An 8,725-nucleotide genomic window follows, 5' to 3' on the forward strand; every position below is an offset into this window, starting at 1 on the left:
TTGGGTGAAGCCATGAAGGTTTACATGATGGGTTGGATGGTTGCCAGAACAGGATTGCCAGTCAATACTGAAATCACCTAAAATGATAGTTTCTTGGGGGAGATGGTGGGTAGACCAGCTGAGGAAGTTTTCTAGTGGAGGGATGTTTGGGCGAGGTGGGAAGTAGCATCCAATTATGTTGATGGTTTTGTTTTGGTTTATTTTGAGGTTAGTATATATTATTTCTTCATTGCCTATTTGTGGAGCTGATGATTTTAAGATCTGGATGTTTAGATGCTGTTTAAATATTATAGCTACACCGCCTCCTTTCTTGTTTAGCCGGTCTACTCTTAGTATGCCATAACCTGTGGGGAGTATTTGCTCACTGGTAATGTGAGGTTTTAGCCAGGTTTCTGTCAGGATGACTATATCTGGGGAGTACAAGTCTATGGTGGCATGGAGTTCCTGGACTTTGTTGGATATACTTCTAATATTTAGGCTTAGTAGAAGGAAGTCACTTGGCTTTCTATTAGCTGTAATATGGGAGAAGTTGTGGTTTCTAGTCTGATTATGAGGATTGGGGTTGGAGATGGTAGGGCCAGGGTTGGGGTGGATATCTCCACTTAGGGCTAGTTTAGATATGCATGAGGTTATTAGTTTTCTCAGTTTTTGAATGTGTTTGTTTATAAGGGAAACTTTATGATTGTACTCTTTGGGTAATAGGTATGGTGGGAGGGTTACTGTGTAAAGTTGTAGGGATGCTTTATGCTTGAGTAATATAGTTGGTAGAATATGTGGGGGGTGCACAGGGATGGTTCTTGAGTTGGTGGGAGGGGAGCTGAGTGAGGGTGAGACATGAGTGGTGGTGTGAGTAGTAGTGCAGTGGTAGTGGTTGAGTGGGGGAATGATGGAGTTTTGGTAGGATGTAAGATATGCAAGGAGAGTGCATGCTGTGAGCATAGGTAAGGTATGCTTGTACATGTCAGTTGAGGAGGTGTGATAGTAGTGGGAAGATGGAGGAGGCAGTGTTGGGTTAGTGCTGTGGTTGGCTACTGGAAAGATGGCAGGGGTTTGTGAGTGTAATAAAGGTGGGACCACTGGGGGCAGGAGGGAATAGGGGGCAGGGTGGGGAGCGAAGCGGGTAGAGACCCTGTTAGTTGCTCTTATGAGGGGGCTGGAAACAATCAGGTAACAGAGTTAACTGATAAATGAACATATGATAGTGACAAGGGTGGTTGTAGTTGTAAAAATGGTACCTGCCACAGGTAATATTTATTAACTTTGGGATTGTCTTAAGGTAATAAACAGGGAAGGGGGAGGGGAGAACAAGGGTGTGAGCAGGCAGTTCTTTGTACTGCTGCTAATGAGCCAAAGCAAAGACAAGTTTGTGTTTAAGAAACAATCACAATTGACCAATGACTGCTCTGAAACTGTAAGTCATTTCTTAACCATTTGCCAGGTGGAAAAACAGGATAACCTTGTATCAGTAGGCTACTGTGGTCTCAGTTTAAATTAACAAGCACACAGTATTGATCAGTTATGGATACTATTTGCTAATAGAAGGGAATAAGAGAGAAAGTGGAAGATGAGTGTATGTGTGTGTGTGTGTGTGGGGGGGGGGCTGCTTACAAGCCAAAGCAGGTTGCTCTCCAGGGGAAAATGAATATTGACTCAAACAGGTAGACAAGTTAACTTTAGCTGTTTGCAGAATGTTCAGACCCGGACTGCGCTTTTCTTATAAGAATGATAAAGGTGGTACCACAGTTGAATACTTAAGAGTGGTGTTAGGTTCAAAGTTAACTTTAGCTGTTTGCAGACAGTTCAGACTCAGACTGCGCTTTTCTTATAAGAATGACAAAGGTGGTACCGCGGTTGAATACTTAAGAGTGGTGTTAGGTTCAAAGTTAACTTTAGCTGTTTGCAGACAGTTCAGACTCAGACTGTGCTTTTCTTATAAGAATAACAAAGGTGGTACTGCAGTTGAATACTTAAGAGTGGTGTTAGGTTCAAAGTTAACTTTAGCTGTTTGCAGACAGTTCAGACCCGGACTGCGCTTTTCTTATAAGAATGATAAAGGTGGTGACGCACTTGAGTACTTAAGAGTGGTGTTTGGTTCAAAGTTAACTGTAGCTGTTTGCAGACAGTTCAGACCCGAACTGCGCTTTTCTTATAAGAATGATAAAGGTGGTACCGCGGTTGAATACTTAAGAGTGGTGTTAGGTTCAAAGTTAACTTTAGCTGTTTGCAGACAGTTCAGACCCAGACTGCGCTTTTCTTATAAGAATGACAAAGGTGGTACCGCAGTTGAATACTTAAGATACTTAATATATAAAACAGCTGATAACTTAAAATGTATACTTTAATGTAGAGAAGTTCCTTCCAAACTTGAGAAGGATGGTGCTAAAGGTACCTGTAAATGTGGTAGTTATAAACAATGTTCCTACCTATTATTAAGGAGCAACTAAAATGGGAAAATGCATCAAATTCTATTATTGTTATGTTATAAAGGGGTAATTTTGGAAGCTTGGAGGTTGGTATATTTTGCAAAATGTTCAGTTTGCTCACATTTCTATGTAGGTAAAACAGAGAAGATTTTAAGAAAGCACAAATATGAACACTGTTAAGAAAAAAAGAAAAAGAAATCCTAATGATGACCTTTTTAAACACACAGAGAATATTGTGAGACTTCAGGAAGTTCAACTTTGCCATAGGTGCCTGGGAAGAGTAGGTTAGAGTATAAGGAACTCCAATGGCAGTTTAAGGTGAACACTATAACCAGTCTGGGGTTAAACAAATATATCTCAGTTACACCAGTTCTTAAATTACTGGCAGCCAAACTTTAATATTACTGTCACAGACAGTCCTGCTTATTCCTTAATTGAAATAATTGATTAGGCTATAGTTTTACTTGGAATTTTTTTTAACAAAGTTTTTTTTTCCTACATTGATTTTTTGCATCTTGTGACTTAGTGTACTGGCTTGGATACTTTATTTTTAGCTTACCTGTTAAAGTCAGTGTGGAAAACTGTGGTAGTTTGGTGTTTCATGTGTATATATATATATATATATATATATATATATATAAGAGAGAGAGAGAGATAGACAGAGGAAGAAGCACAAGGCCTTGCATTTTACACACATACACACACATAATGAAAACAGCAGTCAAATGCAATTTCCCCCTGCTCTTTCCATCTGCAATGCAACATTATGCACGCAAGTATTATGTTAAAGTTGATGGATCCTTTCTCTATGACATATGTACAAAGCAGCTACCTGCAGTTTGGCAGATTTGAAAGAGCATCAGATTTTTAAACCATATTAACCCCATAATGCAGTTTTTATTTTTCAGAAAGGTGATGTTATGGTAATACAATAGAATGATTATATGTTTGAATTTTCCAGAACTGTGATGTCGTGCTAAATGAAACAGAATTATTACATCTTCATTTCTAACATCATTACGGACACTGTTTTTTTATTTTTCTCAGCTGTTTGGTAACTTTGCAGAAAAAGAATAATGTAGTATCTCTAATGACATTCAGTAACAACATATTGGACCTGGTCATCACCAACATGGGCGACAGGTGTTCCGTACCGGAGTTCAGCCCGTCACTGGTTAGATCAGACCATAAACTAATCACCCTGGATGTCCACACCCCACCACCACCCCCAACCAAGGAAACCACAGTGAAAAACTTTTCTAAAGCAAACTTCACCTTACTTAAGGCAGAGGTGGTACGTTTCACAGCCCCCACGCTAAAGGATAACACTGCCCAAGATGCAGAATCCTTTACAATTGCACTCTATGAGCACCTACAAGGATGCATGGATCATGCCGTCCCTAGTAAAACCAAGACTCACTCCCCTAAAAGAAGGAAACCAGTCTGGTGGACCCCTGCCATAAACAGGTTATACAACAAAAGGAGGAAACTAGTTCAGAAAAAAAAAACAAATCCCAAGAAGGAAAGACATCCCTGATCAGTATCAGTAAGAAGCTAAGGTCCCTCATAAAATCATCCAAGGCTAACTTCGAAAGAAAAATAGCCAAGGATTCGAAAGATAACCACAAAGTCTTCTTTAGCTATATCAAGACTCTAAGTGGCAACTCGCAGATATGCACTGAGCTCGTGCAAAATAGCACAAAATATACTGAACCTACTTTTATTTCCAACATCCTGGCAGATAGATTCAGTGCAAACTTCACCTCCCTCTCACCTTCAAAAGGGCCCACAACAATACCGGAAAAGTGCAGTGTCCCAGAAATCATAGAAGCACAGGTGAAAACAGCCCTTTAAAAAGCCAAAAACACAGGATCAGTGGGGCCAGATGGTGTCCCAGGCTGCGTCTTGCATGAACTACAGAACGAACTAACCCCCCACCTAAACATGCTCTTCATCCTCAGCCTCTCCACAGGCTACGTGCCCACAGAATGGCGCACAGCAACGGTTATTCTGCTCTACAAAGGAGCAGCCCAACTGACCCTGGTAAATATCGCCCCATAAGCCTGACTAGCCTGGTCTGCAAGGCTATGGAGCGCATCATCATGGAACTCATTAACAAAGACATTGGGAACCTCCAAACACTTGACCTGACCCAGTTCTGTTTTGTTAAGGGCAGATCATGCCTACTAAACCTGGTTGACTTCTTTGAGACAGTCACCAAGGCCGTAGACGAGGGAAAGGTGGTTCACACAGCCTACCTTGATCTCGCCAAGGCATTCGACACCATTCCTCACTCGGGTATTATAGAAAAACTCACCAGCCTGAACATAAACCCCTACATCACGAGATGGGTTGCCAACTGGCTTACAGACAGAACTCACACGGTAAGAATAGCGGGCTCCAGGTCCGACTCTAAACCAGTCACAAGTGGTGTCCCACAAGGCTCGGTTCTGGGACCCCTACTGTTCAGCATATATTTCTCAGAAGTACAGGCAAACACAGAAGGACAATGGCTAACCAAGTTTGCTGATGACTGCAAACTGGGAGCCATAACTGACTCTCCAGCTGACATGGACATCCTTCAAAAAAGGCCTTACTGAGAAAGACACCTGGTGTCAAAGTCATGGCTTCAAGCTAAATGCTAAAAAATGCATAGTCATCCCATTTGGGAAAAACAAAACACCCACAAATTACCACATAGGCGTCAGCCCCCTTTATACAGCAGAGATGATAAGAGATCTGGGGACCCAGGTAGATAGTAATCTCTCCTTTGACAATCATATTGCCAAAGTAGTTAGGGAATCCTTCTATGTGGCCCATCTAATTACTAAGGGGTTCGCATCTAGAAATAAAGAGGTTATAGTGCCCCTCTGCTCATCACTCATCAGACCCATCATAGAGTACAATGCCCCATTTGGGATGTACCTCACAAGACCCTTCCAACAGCTGGAAAGACCACAAAAGCACCTCACCAAAAGGATTACTGGCCTCAAACATATGTCCTATGCAGCCTGACTGAAAAAACTCCGGCTGTACTCAGTGGCATATCGCTTACTCAGAGGTGATCTCTGCCTGACGTACAAAGCCATGTCCAACTCAGAACTGATGGACATGCTCCACCTAAAGAAATCCAAGTCACTGCGAGCCACGCGCTCTAGTGAGCTAAACCTCACCACAACAATAAATAGAACATGCTGGAGGGATAGATTCCTGTCACAGAGACTCCACATGCTTTGGAACAAAATTCCTAACTACATTAGGCAGAGCCCCTCACTAACATTCTTCAGGAGAAGCCTTGATGAGTGGATGGGTAACAGAAAATACACCCTTGGGATCACTTCATTGGCTCTGCTTGACAGAGGCTCAGTTAATTAATCAATGGGGTGGTGAAGGCCGACACACTCTGGCTAGGCTTATAAATGCCCTCGGGCAGATAGCCTAGTACCTACCTATGAACCTATAAAACCCAAACACCACTGTTTATGTATGCACAACAACTTCAGGTCTATTTGAATGACTTTGTTGCTTCCAGACATAACTCTCTATTATCCAGAATTTTGAAGAATGTCCAGAGTTTTGCTTTTTATTTTTGAGCTCTTCTTGTGAAACTTGTGGTTTTATGACAACTTATTGAGAATTAAAGTAACCAAATAATGTCAGACATTTGACTTTCAGACTCCACATCCTTCAGAAATTGCATGCTAATACAAAACTTGATGTTCTGTCATTTTCTAAGTTTGTAAGTGTAACACTTAAAATAATTCCCTTGATTTTGGGTCTTTGTCTTCCATTATTATTTGTCTTTGTCCAGAATTCTTGAGGTAGAGGTTGAGAGATATGCTTTCACATGCTGAAATACACAAATTAGTGAAAGCAGGTATTGGAGAATAAATGAATGGATTGGTGAATGAATGACTGAATGAAATGAGCGAGCTTCTGCATAACCTTTGGGAATTTTAAATAGTAAAGGGAAAAACATCTAAATGCAAGCAGTACGCCAAATATTGTTATAGTGTATGATTTCATCACATGTGCACTGGATTAGCAGAATGTTTTTTCTCCCCATTGACAGCAGTGTAATAATGTATTCCACAAAGAAGAAAAAAAATGCTCAAAAATATGGCATCCTGTAGGTACAACAAGTTATATTAAATGTTACTTATAAGACTTGCTTGCATACCTCTCATCTGTCTAGAATTTTGAATATTTCCCTTATATTTTTACTCTGGTCCTCATAAAAATGCTTTTCTGGTAAATTACTGAGGACTGCAGTCAGGCAATAATGTCAGACATTAGAGTCTTATGTTTTTAATTGTTCTGAAAATGCATATTGATGTAATACTTGTTCCATTAACTTTTTCTATATGAATTACAATAATATTTAAAATTGTTCCTAATCATGGTCTTTTGCCCCCTAATCTTTTTTTACTTTGCCCAGAATTTTGAGTAAAGACATTAAGAGGCATGCTTGTTTGCTGCCCAATCTCAGGAAGTAGATGTGGACTAAATGAAGTATAAAATAATCCAGTAAATTAAAGTGAACTTAACTTCCCGATGTTTGCTTCAATTCAAAGATATTAGCTCCTAGATTATATCTTAAATTAAATGCTCCAAAAAGGCAGGATACTGTGAAATGGGATCTCAAAGCATAAGTGTTGTCATGTGTAAACATTATTTTGGACATAAATACTGGTTGAGTTAGAATTAGAAAAGGTAACTGTGATTGCTGTTGGAATCACACTGCAAGCTATGACTATCCCCAGAGTTCTTATTAACAACAGTGAGTGCATACAGTATTGCAAATAAAGTGGTAAAACCAGGATTTCAAGTCCAGGTGCTGCATTACAAACCAGCATTGGTCATTGCTGGCATGCATTTGTGGAAGCTGACAGAAATTGCTAATGAATTTATCTCAGTGATTCATGACCATGAATAAAGCCTGTGTCCAAAACTGTTGAAAAAAAGAACTAAAATGCATATAAATAAACATAAGCAAGATTATAAAGCTTGCCATAACTGAATTCCACTGAAAATGAAAAACAGCTGTAGGTATCCACATCCTGTTAGCAGACAACACTTACTTCAGCAATATGCATTACCTATCTGTCTTTGTTTACCAGAAAAGTCTGACTGGGATAAAACCCTGTTCCAGCAGAGACCTGGGGACATACCTCTCAAGTGTACCTCATTACGAGGAACGTACCTCATTTGGGGTCTTAAAAGTTCATGTTCCTCGAAGTTACTCAAAGTTCCACATTCAAAGAGTCTGTCACACATTCAGTGTTAGGAATTTTTTTAAGTGAAATCCATGGTAAACAGAAATTAATCATATTAATTCATTAAAAGATCTTCTTTATAAGTAACACCAGCATATTTTAACCATCCTATGAACTTCCTAGTTGAAGTTGTTAGTAAGCCATTTATTCCACATTTTGCCCATTTGTTCCAGATTATGAGGGCTAGTGTTCCTCATTTTGGAGATGGAAGGTTGAGAGCTATGCCTGGGGAGAAAAGCTTCACATTTAACAACAGTTTTGACATATACATAAAATACAGTTACATGATATCAGAAGGATTACAAAATATAGGTAAGTGTACATACAAGAGAAAGAGCAAAAACGCTTTACAGTAGTTTACATAAACAGCATTTAGAATCAGAGCATGTGCATGTTAATTATGTTGAAATATAAAAATTAACTTTAGAAGGCAAACAAAGAGATGCTAGACAAGGTTAACTAGAGGCAGAAAGGATAAGAGGAACCGAAAAGCATCATTTTATTCCACAGGGAAGAAAAACATGAAAGGGACAGGGTATTAAGCTTGCATTAAAGAAATACTATGATTTGGGTGGAGTTTGGAGAGGGCGTCCTATGATGTCACATAGTGGGAGTTTTTTAACAAAGTGGGTGGCAATGTTTAGATCTTGGTCCAATCTCCAGTGCTAGAGACTTCAGTTGCAATTCGTACAGTTCTAGGCTGTTGAAGTACGCTTGCAGCTCTAAGTAGAGGTCGCTGCAAGCCGGAGGCTGATCCTACTCGAGCTCTTGCACTAACTGGACAGATTTTCTAGCGGAAAAGTACGAAGGCCCTATTAAGCCAAGAGATGCAGCTGGCTGCTATCTCACTGCAATGATCGGTGCCTGTCCAGGTTAGCTCGGACCACCACTACTTCTCTCAGATTGTTCCGGTCGAATAGTTTGCATCTTAGCGCGGCCCCGGTTCGGTACGCAGCTGGGAGTGACCGCGGATCGATCACAGCAGGCTAGAAGGAGATGCTCTCCGGGGCTTGGCATCCTGCTTCT

General features: G+C 40.3%; 1 protein-coding gene across 1 annotated transcript in view; it reads left to right on the plus strand.

The window, feature by feature from the left end:
• The first annotated feature begins 8,397 nt into the window (after nt 1–8,397).
• The window catches only part of FAM102A (family with sequence similarity 102 member A), a 770,447-nt gene continuing 770,119 nt past the window's right edge, over nt 8,398–8,725 (plus strand). Inside the window, exon 1 of the mRNA XM_044058679.1 lies at nt 8,398–8,725. This exon is cut by the window's right edge and continues 360 nt beyond it. The gene's annotated coding sequence lies outside the window, so the exon portion shown is untranslated.

Source organism: Protopterus annectens, chromosome 16.part0 (genome assembly GCF_019279795.1).
Source record: "Protopterus annectens isolate FY-2018-M chromosome 16.part0, PAN1.0, whole genome shotgun sequence".
Lineage (NCBI taxonomy): Eukaryota > Metazoa > Chordata > Ceratodontiformes > Protopteridae > Protopterus > Protopterus annectens.